At 50.3% G+C, this 12,560-nt stretch overlaps 1 protein-coding gene across 3 annotated transcripts in view; it reads right to left on the bottom strand.

Moving 5' to 3' along the window:
• Positions 1–4,462, bottom strand: part of KANK2 (KN motif and ankyrin repeat domains 2) — a 75,601-nt gene extending 71,139 nt beyond the window's left edge. The window contains exons 1-2 of one of the 3 annotated variants that reach the window (XM_035140748.3): positions 4,378–4,462; positions 4,135–4,204 (exon numbers count right to left, since the gene is read on the bottom strand). The gene's annotated coding sequence lies outside the window, so the exon portion shown is untranslated. Of the gene's footprint in view, positions 1–4,134 lie in introns of all 3 variants that reach the window. The other 2 variants (XM_035140747.3, XM_035140750.3) reach the window with 2 other exon arrangements.
• Between the last annotated feature and the right edge of the window lie 8,098 nt (positions 4,463–12,560).

Here is a 12,560-nt window from a genome sequence, read left to right as displayed (position 1 = left end):
CTTCTCCAAAATGCTGCTAGGCAGGTATTATCCAAGCCAGAGGCAGCTGCATTCCTGAAACCACACTAAGATGCACGTCATTGGGCCAAAAGGATATTGCAGGTGTGTGTCCAGACACCAGGAGGATGCCTCAAAACTCTCTGTACCACTAATATATATCAGGCTAACACCATAGGAGGAGGAGAGAAGCTTTGCGGGTCACCTAGTCCAACAGCTGCCCAAATACGTAAAGAATACGGAGCTAGAGCATCAGTCTCTACTTGAAGTCTTCACAGCAATGGCGCTGTGATTATCTGGCCAGGAACAGTCACTTACGCTATTGACCAACTGGAGGCTGTCGGTTTACTGCACATTGTGCATCCCACCTGCACTGCTCCTATCTTTAAGGAAGGCACTTCCGTACGCCAATCGTCCACCCCCACAGCTGCCCAAAGGGCAGCCAGCCAGCCATGCTTATTCCCTTCTCAGAAGCTGGGAGGAAAGGTGGTCTTAAGCCACAGAGCAAGTCTATGGCTGAGTCAGGAGTGGAAAGTAGTTAATGAGAATCGCACCAGGCATCACAAAGATATCCGCGCCAACACAGCCCAAAAGCATGCTTCAAAGGGCACACACATACAATTGCTTCACCTTTTTTCTAGAGATCAGAACCTTCAATTCCAGACATTCTGCAAACTGCACCTTATGTCCTGGGAGTCCTGCTCCAGAATCCCAGTTGTGTCAGTGAAAAATGTCCCTTCCTGTCCACTCTAAGTCCTGGGACTGAGAAAAGAGACTTATCTGCCTTGCCAGAGACCCTGCCTGAAACAAATACCAAGCAAGGTGGTGACAGGTTTTACTCCTGGGGGGTTGGGGGGGGTCTCAAGGACACTCACAAATCTTTTGCCCATTGGTTCCTGAAAATCTACATAATCAAGCAGCAGCAGCAGCATTAGAGCCAAGGTGGGGAACTGCATCCGGCTGACACATTGATTCAAGAACTGACCCGTCCTCCATGGGCCACTTTGACAGGCAGCCTAACATGATCCAACTTTAAAGGAAGTTCTGAGAGCACACTCTAAGCACACTCTGAATTCCTCTCTTGCTCCCTTGCAGCCCCAGCTTGAATTCCGCATCAAATGCTAGCCCTCTGACTGTGATCCCCTGGTGGAGCATTCTCAATGAGGGGGCTTGTGTTTGGTGCCAAATGTGAAAAGTGTCAAATAAATGCAAGGCCTGCCCACTTGCAGAAGAACTCCTGGGAGTGTACTCTTGCCCCACCTGACTGTCATATGATGGCAGGTGGGTGTAGCGGGGCAGACTACTGTGCAAGCCAAATTAGGACCACTGGCAGACTTATTTTGTCCCACAGGCCAGAAGATTATATGCTTATATGCATCTCTCTCTCTCTCTCTCTCTCTCTCTCTCTCTCTCTCTCTCTCTCTCTCTCTCTCTCTCTCTCTCTCTCTCATTTGTTCTTGGGATAATAAGGCAATACTCATGACCCACAACTATTACCTCTTTCTCCTTCCTCTGAAGACAATACAGGCCTCCAGTATCATGTCCAGAGACAAGCAAAGGGACAGAAACAACGAACAGAAACAAAAATACTCTCCCAAATCCAACTCGTCGTGGCAACGCTTAACTCTTTTTAGGGGGGGGGCATGTGCAAGGTTCACAGCAGCAAGAAGCAACATCATCGAGGAGGCATTTTAGCACTTGAACAAACAATTTGCAAGAGACTTGCAAAGGACGAGCTTCCACGGTTTGATAACAGCAAGCGAGAGCAGTAAACCACAGCCCTTGCAAAGCATCTGGGTGTTCTGTAGGGGTGACGCATCTGCATGCTCCCACCCTCTGGTTCCCCCGCTCCCCCTGCAGCTTGGCCCAGCCCCATATCCTATGTCAGTCTGTCTTCTCTGCCTCCTGCCTTGCTTTTCCTGCCTTCGGAGCAGAGGCACATTCTGGACCAACAATATTTCGTTGCAACACTACAGCCAAGAAGAGACCCCTCTTTGCACAAGAGGAATGTAGTGTTTTGGGGGGCTATTCTACAACAAGGCCTGGGTGAGGCATTTCCCTTACACCCCCTAAAAATTAGTTTCGGCCAGCACTAAGCTTCTCTCCAAGTGAACACTTGATTGTATCCTGGGGAGACTTGCTTTACATGTCTGTTAGCTTTGCGCCATGAAACTCCACTGGGGTGCATTTTCAGGTCTGCATTACTCCAAACAACTTCTGATGCAGCCTCTGTCACGTTGGGTTCACAGAACTGTGCATAAGTAGGTGGGAGAAGGTTCTGTAGCAGGATCTCGACTCAGAAGCCAGCTCCCAGCATTCCATCCCAACTCTCTCAATGTTCTGGCAACCACTAGTGTGACCAAGAAACAGCCCAAGGAGGGAGCTGTGCCAGGAGGCTTAAGGCTGCCCACAGACATTTTACGTTGTCTCGATCTGGAATATTGTAAACAGCTGAAAGATGACCAAACACCACTCTCTGTTCACTAGGACAGCAGGAAGGTTTAGCAACCCCCCCCAAAAAAAAGTTTGCCGAAATGCACCCCTTGATTTTTGCTTTTGTTGGTGAGCAACTGCCACCCACTCCATTGGGTACAAAATATGGACTACAAATGGAGGCAGCATTGTAGCAGGAAAAAACCCACTCTCTTACACAGACCCACAGACTCTGGGTTTCCTGGCCTCTACACTAACAGGAGCATTATGAGGGTGTTAGGCATCCTTCAGTGTTGCTTTAGACACACTGCATCCCTCGCTCTGCCGTAGGATTTCTGCAATATACCAAAGTCCCCTCTGCATCCGAGATGGAAACTCTGGTCCCAGCTGCATGTTCCTGGACTCCAGTTCTCACCATTCCTGGCCAGTGGCCATGCTGGCTGGGGGATGCTGATGGGATCTGGGGTCCAAAAAAACCTGGAGGGCCTCAGGTCTGTCGCACCTCGATCTACACAATCTCAGCCCATCAAGGCCACCAGCAGTTTGCTATTTCAGTGCAAGTCCAGAAGCAGGGCCCACTTGGTGTGTCTTCGTTTGACTGAGCGCCCGCTCAAGTTGGAAAGGGTTCGCACCCAGCCTGCAAGACTCTCTGCCAACAGACCGAGAGAGAGCTCAGAAATTGGAGAGGGCTTTTGATAAAGGCAGAAGTCCTGGTCCAAGCTTCCTCTTGCTCAGCAAGCCCAGGGGCCCCAAGGAGGCAGCAGGACTTGCTTGAAAGGCGCTGAATGCCCTTCTCTCCCAAGGCTGCTGGAGGTGGGGTATGGAGCTACCCAGCCTGCTCTGGTTTCCTGCAGGATGGCTATCCAGATGTTCTCAATTATGCTTCCCTCTCTCTGTGTGTGTGCGCGCACCAGCTCACTCCCGTCCGCCCCGCTGGCTATTTTCCGGGGAGCCCAACCGAACCCCCCCTCCCGATCTTGGCCAGAGATTTGACACAGTGGGCCTTTCCCCTCCTTTCTCCCTCCTCCGGGTGCCAAACCCCGCCACTCCCGTCTGTTTGTCCCTGCTGCCCCACCGATTCTTGCGGGCAGAGAGAGCGCTCCGATGCCAAGCTGCCCCCCCCCCACGGAGGTCTCCAAGCGAGGAGTTGGGTGGGGTGGTGGGTGGCCGAGAGAAAAGGCGAGGCGCGGAAAAACAACTTGAAGAAGAAGCCATAGCTGCCCAGTTATCCCTTTTTTACAGGGATTTTCCCTTATGCTGAATAGGCTTCCTCGCGAGAAAAGAGAAAACTTGGCAGCTATGGAAGAAGCCCAGTTCTGCCTGCCAGCCCAGCGAGGGTGGCTCTCGCTAATGGCCAACAGCTGGACGCCCCCCGCGCCCCCCCCGCCCGAAAGGCGGGCGAGGCAGCGAGGGCGGGAGAGAGAGGCAGCGAGGGCGGGAGAGAGAGGCAACTACACAGATGTCATTTGTTCCTTCGCTCCGGCTATTTCTTCCCTCTCACACATGGAACGCGCGGGGGGGGGGGGAGAGAAGCAGCGGTTTAAACCAAATTAAAACCATTGGGGGGGGGAGTTGGGTAGCGTCTTCTTTCGCTTTGTCTGGGCTTTTGAGGCAATTGGCAACCCCCCCCTTTTAAAACAAAATAAAAGAAGCCAAGCCAAGTGAGGAGACCGAGGGCGCAAACTTCGTCCCCTCAGGACTTACCCGAAGCGAGGCGCGCAGGGCGGAGGGCTGCCCGTCTCTCGCCTTCCTAGAGCCGCCTTGGTGTCCCTTCCTAGAGTCCGAGGGGCGGGATGGGGGCAGAGAGGGAGAAGGGGGGAAGAGAAAAGGCCGTTGAGAATATGCCGAAGTTTGGAGAGGCGCCTTGGGAGGAGCGGCGCCCCCCGGAGCGGGAGGGGGCGAGAGGCAGCGGGGTTAGCGGAGCATCCTCTCGGTCGCCCGAGGTACCTTCTCCTCTCGGCTCCGTCGCCTCCGCGCTGGAGAAGCTGCCTCGCCAGCCGAGCGGGGTCCCCGGGACTACACGAGGCTCCGCCCCCTCCCGCCGAAGCCCCGCCTCCGCCGTCGGAAGGGCAGCGGCGAGGGGAAGGAGAAGCGGAGCTGCCCCGCGACTCGAGCGGGGCGGACGGTCGGCGGACGGACGGCGCCTACTTCTGCCGCCCGGATCGGGCCAGAGTGGTCCATCTAAGCCGGGCGTCGTCTTCTGCCTGGTTGTTTGCACGCTGGTGGGAACGCAGAGCCCCGTGAGACCATCGGGGGTCCGTCCAGCTCAGTGTTTCCCAAACTTGGGTCTCCCACCTGTTTTTGGACTACAGCTCCCATCATCCATACCGTAGGTAGCAGGACCAGTGGTTAGGGATGGTGGGAACCGTAGCCCCCTCAAAAAACCCAGGTGGACACCCACTTTTGGGAAACACTGTTTAGCTCAGTATTGTCTGCACTGACTGGCAGCCCATCGGGGGAATCCATCTGCCTCAGTATTGCCAGCACTGACTGGCAGCAGCTTTCCAGGATTTCTGGCAGGAGCCTCCCCGACTCTGATCTGGTGGAATTGAACTTGGCATCTTCCACTTGTGAGGCAGACACACTTTGCCACTGAGTTGTAGCCTTTGCCCTTGCCCTGCTTGTCATTCCCAACAACTGACAGTGGTGGGAGAGCCTAGCCCTCTGGCCTGGCAGCCACTGATCCTTGAGCCTCTGACCCAGACCGTACCCTTCTGCCGCCTGAGGCAAAAGGGGGAGGTGCTGCCCTGCACAAGCTCCACCCACCCACCCATTGCCACCTCTGCCCAAGCCCCCCTTGCTGGGGTTGCATGGCTGTGGCTTCTGGGTTCCAGTGAGATCTCGCACACGGTCAAGTAAAAACCCCACTTATTTTGGCTGAACTTCCTCTTAAATGCATCTCAGCTGCAACCAATCTTGATTTTAGTGGATTTTTGTATTCCTTCTTATCAGTGCTATTTTTCTAGAACTTGCCATGAATGCCTCCCTTGTTCTTTTACAATGCCAATGGCACCCACCTGAGAGGTGCTGGAACTGAGTTCCGGCTGGAGGGGGGGAGTGCCGACCGTGCTTGTAATATGGCATAAGCCAGGCATCCCCAAACTGCGGCCCTCCAGATGTTTTGGCCTACAACTCCCATGATCCCTAGCTAACAGGACCAGTGGTCAGGGATGATGGGAATTGTAGTCCAAAACATCTGGAGGGCCGAAGTTTGGGGATTCCTGGCATAAGCAACCCCCCCATACTCACAACTCCACCCCTTTAAACTATGTGCCCCAGGCATCTTAACTGTAAGAACGGTTGTGCTGGTATATCGATCATGGCGCTGGTGTGGCTCTCTCCGCAGAAGGGTGCAGAAAGAACTGCATTTCAACATGGAAGCTTCTCAAGCACCTTCTCTTCCCACGTGAAAAGAAAATAGGAAGATACATCTAAAGGATAAACCAAGGAGAAGGAGTCACACAAGGCTTAAGAATGGCAGAGGAATAGGTTGTTGCTCAAGTCAGATCAGTTAAGAAGGAGAACGCTAGCTCTCAGGGGAGATGCCTGTTCCCCCACCCCCTGAAATGCTAAATTTAGTGCACAGCAAGAGTTGACAAAGTAGCCTCCAGGGAGAAAGTTCACACACACACACACACACACACACACACACACACACACACACACTTTACTTGATTGCTGAAACATCAAAGGACGACTTGCACATGTGTAAAAGCCTCCGCAGCTCTAACACCACAAAAATAACTTTCATATCAGCTCAGCTGCAGGACCCTTTGGTGGAGTGAGTTCACAACTTGAACCGCCATGTACTCAGGAAATACACGTGGCCGACCAAAGTGGCAGCCTCTTGCGAAGGCGGTGTGGGGTGCTGGGTTGGGGAGGGGAAATGTCTGCCTAGCAACAGCTTCTGTCACTTCCAGGCAGACTACAGCCTGCCATTGCCCACCATTTTCAGGAGGAGGCAAATGGGGCAGAGGAGTAAGCTGGGAGGGGAGTTAAGTAGGTATATCAAAGTTTATGGTGCAATGGCAGCTCGGGCATGTACGTGCTCTAGCTCTAGCCTAGTTGCACACATGGGAGAGTTCCTTTGTCAGTGATTTGTACCTAATAACTTGAACGGTCTTGACAAGAGGGCAGCCATTCACTAGAGCTCAGGGACCCAAAGAAAGCTTGTTGACCGATCTTGTCACTCAGAAACAAAGAACTGGGTAAGCAGAAAGGCAGAGATGGAGGACGTGGGGTCTCAATATGTTGCTTTGTCCCAGCTCACATCAGGCCTACCCATGGCCAAGAATGATGGCAGCTGCAGTCCAGGAACTTCTGGAGGACCATGGGTTCCTCACACCTGCAAAATCTGCTGTGCACTTGAGAATTGTGGGCACTCCGGCAAGATGCATTTAACAAGGAGAGGAACGACACAAGGCATGCTTATGGATGGGACCTTCCTCCTCAATTCATGCTGATGGTAAGGAACTTTCTACCCAACCCTTAACTGAGCCAGGACAACTTCCTTCTTTCAGTCCTTAATGCATCTGACCATAACTGAAGTCTTGGCTTCAGGTCAAGAAGCTTGTTGGTCTGGTCTCCTCACAGCTTCTCACAAGCTGGGAGGTAGATCAGCTGGCAGAAGTCCCCTGAGCCACAAAATAGCCCCTGTAGGCCTTTTAATGGCCTGGCCCTTCCTGTAAAGATTTCCAATTCCATTACATCTGTGATATTCAGCGGTTGCCCCAAACACAGAGCTCTGCAGACATCGAAGAAGGGATAGCGTGGGCAGTCTCGTGATTTGGATAACCGTTCAGTTCCTCCCAGCCAGTTGCCAGCAGCTAGCATGCCTTTGTATATCAGAGCAGTTCTTCTTGAACTCACCCCAAGGGGATTGTGGTGGGGCAGCGTCCCCCTCCTCTTATCAATATATTGGTAGAGGGTAGGAGAGAGCTGGGGCAGCAGGCAGGAAGTGGTTGCCCCATGAGTGTCGCCCAAAGGGAGGGCACAGATTGAGCAGGCAGCTGCTAGGAAGTGATTCATTCAATAACAGAGGAGGAGGGAGAATAACATGAGCAAACGAGTGTCATTCTGGCACAGGTTTGGAGGGGATCCCAAATTTTGTAGCTCGTAGTTAATAAGTCTGCCGTTCCTTCAGGAAGAACAAGAGCATTTACTGTAGAAATCGCAGTGCGGCTAAAAAAGCGACAAGTCTACCTTATTATAGCATCCATCTCATATTCCTAAACACACTTTCATGAAAGGAGAAAACAGAAAATCATAGAATCATAGAGTTGGAAGAGACCACAAGGGCCATCCAGTCCAACCCCCTGCCAAGCAGGAAACACCATCAAAGCATTCCTGACATATGGCCGTCAAGCCTCCGCTTAAAGACCTCCAAAGAAGGAGACTCCACCACACTCCTTGGTAGCAAATCCCACTGCCGAACAGCTCTTACTGTCAGGAAGTTCTTCCTAATGTTTAGGTGGAATCTTCTTTCTTGTAGCTTGAATCCATTGCTCCGTGTCCGCTTCTCTGGAGCAGCAGAAAACAACCTTTCTCCCTCCTCTATATGACATCCTTTTATATATTTGAACATGGCTATCATATCACCCCTTAACCTTCTCTTCTCCAGGCTAAACATACCCAGCTCCCTAAGCCGTTCCTCATAAGGCACAGTTTCCAGGCCTTTGACCATTTTGGTTACCCTCTTCTGGACACATGCCCTCCAACATTTCTCCGATGAAAATAGGGGTGTCCCACTCCATAATAATTTTACTATTTATACCCCACACATCTTACTGGGTTGCCCCAGCCACTCTGGGCAGCTTCCAACATATATAAAAACACAACAAAACATTGTGTTTTTAAGCCTTCCCTATACAGGATTGGCTTCAGGCGGCTCAGGAGTTGGAAAACTCCATAATGCCCGCCAACATTTCTCCAATGAAAATAGGGACACCCTAAGGGAAAGTGGGACATTCCAGGATCAAATCAGAAACCGGCACAGTTTCTCTAAATCAGGGATGTCCCTGGAAAATAGGGACACTTGGAGGATCTGCGAAGAAAGCTGGTTGAGCCTCTCCACCCTCACAAAGAATACTATGCAGTAACTGTCCACAGATTAAAATCTGAGTTTCCTGGAGTGATTTCTGCTATCACAGTGGCAGTTCCTGAAGTTCTTGGCTGAAATGGCTACCATAAAGCAGATTAAAGTTTCTGGGGACGTTCCCCGTCACACACAATGCCTTCTAAGCAGTCATGTCCACTAGGCTACATGACCTAATCTTATGGGCCACCTAAATCAGGGCCATGGATTCCAGGGAGATTTCCTGCCTTCCTTCCAAACCAGCATGTTTAAGATTGATGCATTTTCACCTACGGATAGTTTTAAAATATTTAGAAATCCCGCACAATAGTGGTTAAATGAAAAAGCATTTTAGCATACATTTTCAAAAATGGACTATTTTAAAATCCCCCAGTGTTTCAATTATCACAAAAAATGCTTTTAGCTTGTTTGGTGGTAGTGGTGTTTTTTAAGGGGGGGGGGAGAGGTTAAATTGCAAAACATTGCCTCCCTAAAAAGTGCTCCAGCAGTGCAAATTAAAAAGCGACAGAGATTGTATTGTCAAGTGAATTTGCTCTTCCCCACCCAGATGGGTGTCAAATATCCACTGGTGTGAATGAAATATAATGAGATGTACACAGAGGGGAGAAAGAAAAGAAAAAACCTAACTCCCCCCCACAATTAAGTGTGGAAAGTAAATTAAGTGGTGCCTCGACTTACGAATTTAATCTGTTCCGAAGGTCGAAAAATTCGTAAGTCGAAAAGCGCCATTGGAAGTGCAATTTCCCATAGGAATGCATTGGAAACAGAAAAATCCGTAAGTCGAAGCAACCCCATCTAAAAATTCGTAAATCGGAAAACCCCTATCTAAAACCGCCGCGGTTTCCGTTCGGATGTCGAGGAATTCGTAAGCGTGCGGCCATTTGCCCCATTCATAAGTTGAAAAATTCAGTTGTTGAGTCGTTTGTAAGACGAGGTACCGCTGTAAACCCCTGCCGAAGTCTCACAGTGCTAAGGGAGTGCTAAGAGCCATTGGTTCGGTCTATCACCCAGTAACAGGCGGAGGGTTCTGTATGTGATGGCTAGCCTTAAGAGGAAGCAAGGGAGACCAAGAGGGAAGCACACATCTCTACATGCTTGGTTTAGGCATGTGGAAAATAATCCCCTCCCGACAGCCCTCCTCTGCTTGGCTTTTCGAAGAGGACATTTCCATCACCCACTGTGGGACAAAGGACCTTACAGGAGCATGTCCATGTCCCATTCTGCTGATGCAATATGAAAAGAGCTGTTCGACAGTGGAATTTGCTGCCAAGGAATGTGGTCTTTGGAGGTCTTTGTTGTTTAGTCGTTTAGTCGTGTCCAACTCTTCGTGACCCCATGGACCATAGCACGCCAGGCACTCCTGTCTTGCACTGCCTCCCGCAGTTTGGTCAAGCTCATGTTCGTAGCTTCAAGAACACTGTCCAACCATCTCGTCCTCTGTCGTCCCCTTCTCCTAGTGCCCTCCATCTTTCCCAACATCAGGGTCTTTTCCAGGGAGTCTTCTCTTCTCATGAGGTGGCCAAAGTATTGGAGCCTCAGCTTCACGATCTGTCCTTCCAGTGAGCACCCAGGGTTGATTTCCTTCAGAATGGATAGGTTTGATCTTCTTGCAGTCCATGGGACTCTCAAGAGTCTCCTCCAGCACCATAATTCAAAAGCATCAATTCTTCGGCGATCAGCCTTCTTTATGGTCCAGCTCTCACTTCCATACATCACTACTGGGAAAATCATAGCTTTAACTATACGGACCTTTGTAGGCAAGGTGATGTCTCTGCTTTTTAAGATGCTGTCTAGGTTTGTCATTGCTTTTCTCCCAAGAAGCAGGCGTCTTTTAATTTCGTGACTGCTGTCACCATCTGCAGTGATCTTTAAGCGGAGGTCTTTAAGCGGAGGCTTGACAGCCATCTGTCAGGAATGCTTTGATGGTGTTTCCTGCTTGGCAGGGGGTTGGACTGGATGGCCCTTGTGGTCTCTTTCAACTCTATGATTCTATGATTCTAAAAGGGTTCGTGGAAGAAGGTAAAAAGGTAAAGGACGCCTGGACAGTCAAGTCCAGTCAAATGAGACTATGGGGTTGCGGCGCTCATCTCACTTTCAGGTTGAGGGAGCTAGCGTTTGTCCACGGACAGCTTTCCGGGTCATCTGGCCAGCATGACTAAACCGTTTCTGGCACAATGGAACACTGGGACAGAAACCAGAGCACACGGAAATGCAATTTATCTTCCCGTCACGGCGGTACCTATTTATCTACTTGCACTGGCGTGCTTTCGAACTGCTAGGTTGGCAGGAGCTGAGATAGAGCAACAGGAGCTCACTCCATTGCAGGGATTTGAACCGTCGACCTTCCCATCGGCAAGCCCAAGAGGCTCAGTGGTTTAGACCACAGCACCACCCGCGTCCCCTGGTTCACGGAATAAGAGGGGGTCAAAAGGAGTCTATAGTCCTTTCACCCCTGCTTAATTTTTTTAACCGCAATTACTTCATTTAAAGACTAATTTTAACATTACCTCCTGTCCCCATTAGCAGGGAGTCACTGCAGTGACAAATTTCTGAGCAAAGGCCTTTGTAGTGGAAAGCTCACATTTCTGCAGATATTCTCCTATTCTCTCCCTGCGTCCAGATACGGTTGCTGGCGCTTCTGGCTTTTAAAATAATTTGTGCAGGGGAAAAAAAAGTAACACAGGTTGTGTGTGAACCCAAACAACTGTTCTATTCTGAGCTGCCTTAGCAAAGCGCTTCCTTCACTGTTCTGTTTTATTTCTGCTAAGATAATCAGACAAGGACAAGATGCTATTTTCTGCTTTTGCTGTAAACATCCCAAAGTCATGGGGTTCCCATTACATGTTCTGGGCCAGCAATACTAACTCCTACAAGACCCAGGAGGCCCTGCCCAGATATGAAAGTGTCCCTCCAGAATTACGCCAAGACATGCAAGGACCTCTCCAATTGGACTTTGAGGTACGATTATAATAACAGACCCAGCCTCAGAGTACCGTACTTTTCTGTCTATAAGATGCCCCAATGTATAAGATGCCCCCTATTTCTGGAGACTCAAATTTAAGAAAATTGGGGGAGATGGCAGAGAGTTGCTGAGCTTTTTTTTGTACAGGATTGCCCAGAGTTGTGAAGCTTTTTTTGGGGGGGGGAGATTACCCAGGGTTGCTAAGCTTTTTTTGGGGGGGTTGCTGAAAATCGCTCATCCACATGCGTCGCTAAATCCGCTCCCGTCTGGCCCATCGCCGACAGAAGCTGCAAATCGCACGCCCAACTGCCGGAGAATCAGCCAATCAACACCACTGATTGATGCAGCAACCAATAACAGCCACTGACAGCTGTGGCAGCAGCCAATCAAACGTCCACCCTATGCACTATCCATGTATAAGACGACACCCACTTCTTAGTAAAAAAAAACCTAGTCTTATGCACGGAAAAGTACGGTATTTGCTGTCCACGTTCCCAACACACGAGTAGCCCCCTTCTGGGGCTTTGCCATTAGCCTCCTGCCCTTCTATTACACTTTCACAATTCAAGCATTCTTAACCGGGGGATTTCTTCTTCCCTTCACCCATTTCCAGTGCATAATAGCTTCATATCAGCCCAGTTTTCTCAGTGCAGCCAAACACCAGCTGCCCACCTGGGCTGTGGCCTGGATGCTCATCCCTATTAAAAGCACCTGTACACATTTATTATGGGATAGACTACAATCCATGAAAAGGGTTCATCAAGAAGTGTTATCTTGAGTTACAGGTATATGCACGGACACACATTGTTGTTTTTAATGCAAAAAGCTGGCACAGTTACTGTTCTGGAAGCCATGAAAGCACTACATGCCAAAGTGCCATGGATGGTCTAGTGCAGCGTTTCTCAACCGTGGGTCCCCAGATGTAGTTGTACTACAACTTCCATCACCCTTGACCACTGGTCCTGCTAGCTAGGGATGATGGGAGTTGTAGCCCAACGACATCTGGGGACCCAAGGTTGAGAAAGGCTGGTCTAGTGTGATTACAGAGCCCACAGTGGGCAAATAGGTTTGCAT

The sequence above is a fragment of the Zootoca vivipara genome, chromosome 15, assembly GCF_965207765.1.
Source record: "Zootoca vivipara chromosome 15, rZooViv2.hap1.1, whole genome shotgun sequence".
NCBI classification, from domain to species: Eukaryota; Metazoa; Chordata; class Lepidosauria; order Squamata; family Lacertidae; genus Zootoca; species Zootoca vivipara.
This window is presented reverse-complemented; position numbering and strand designations above follow the sequence as displayed.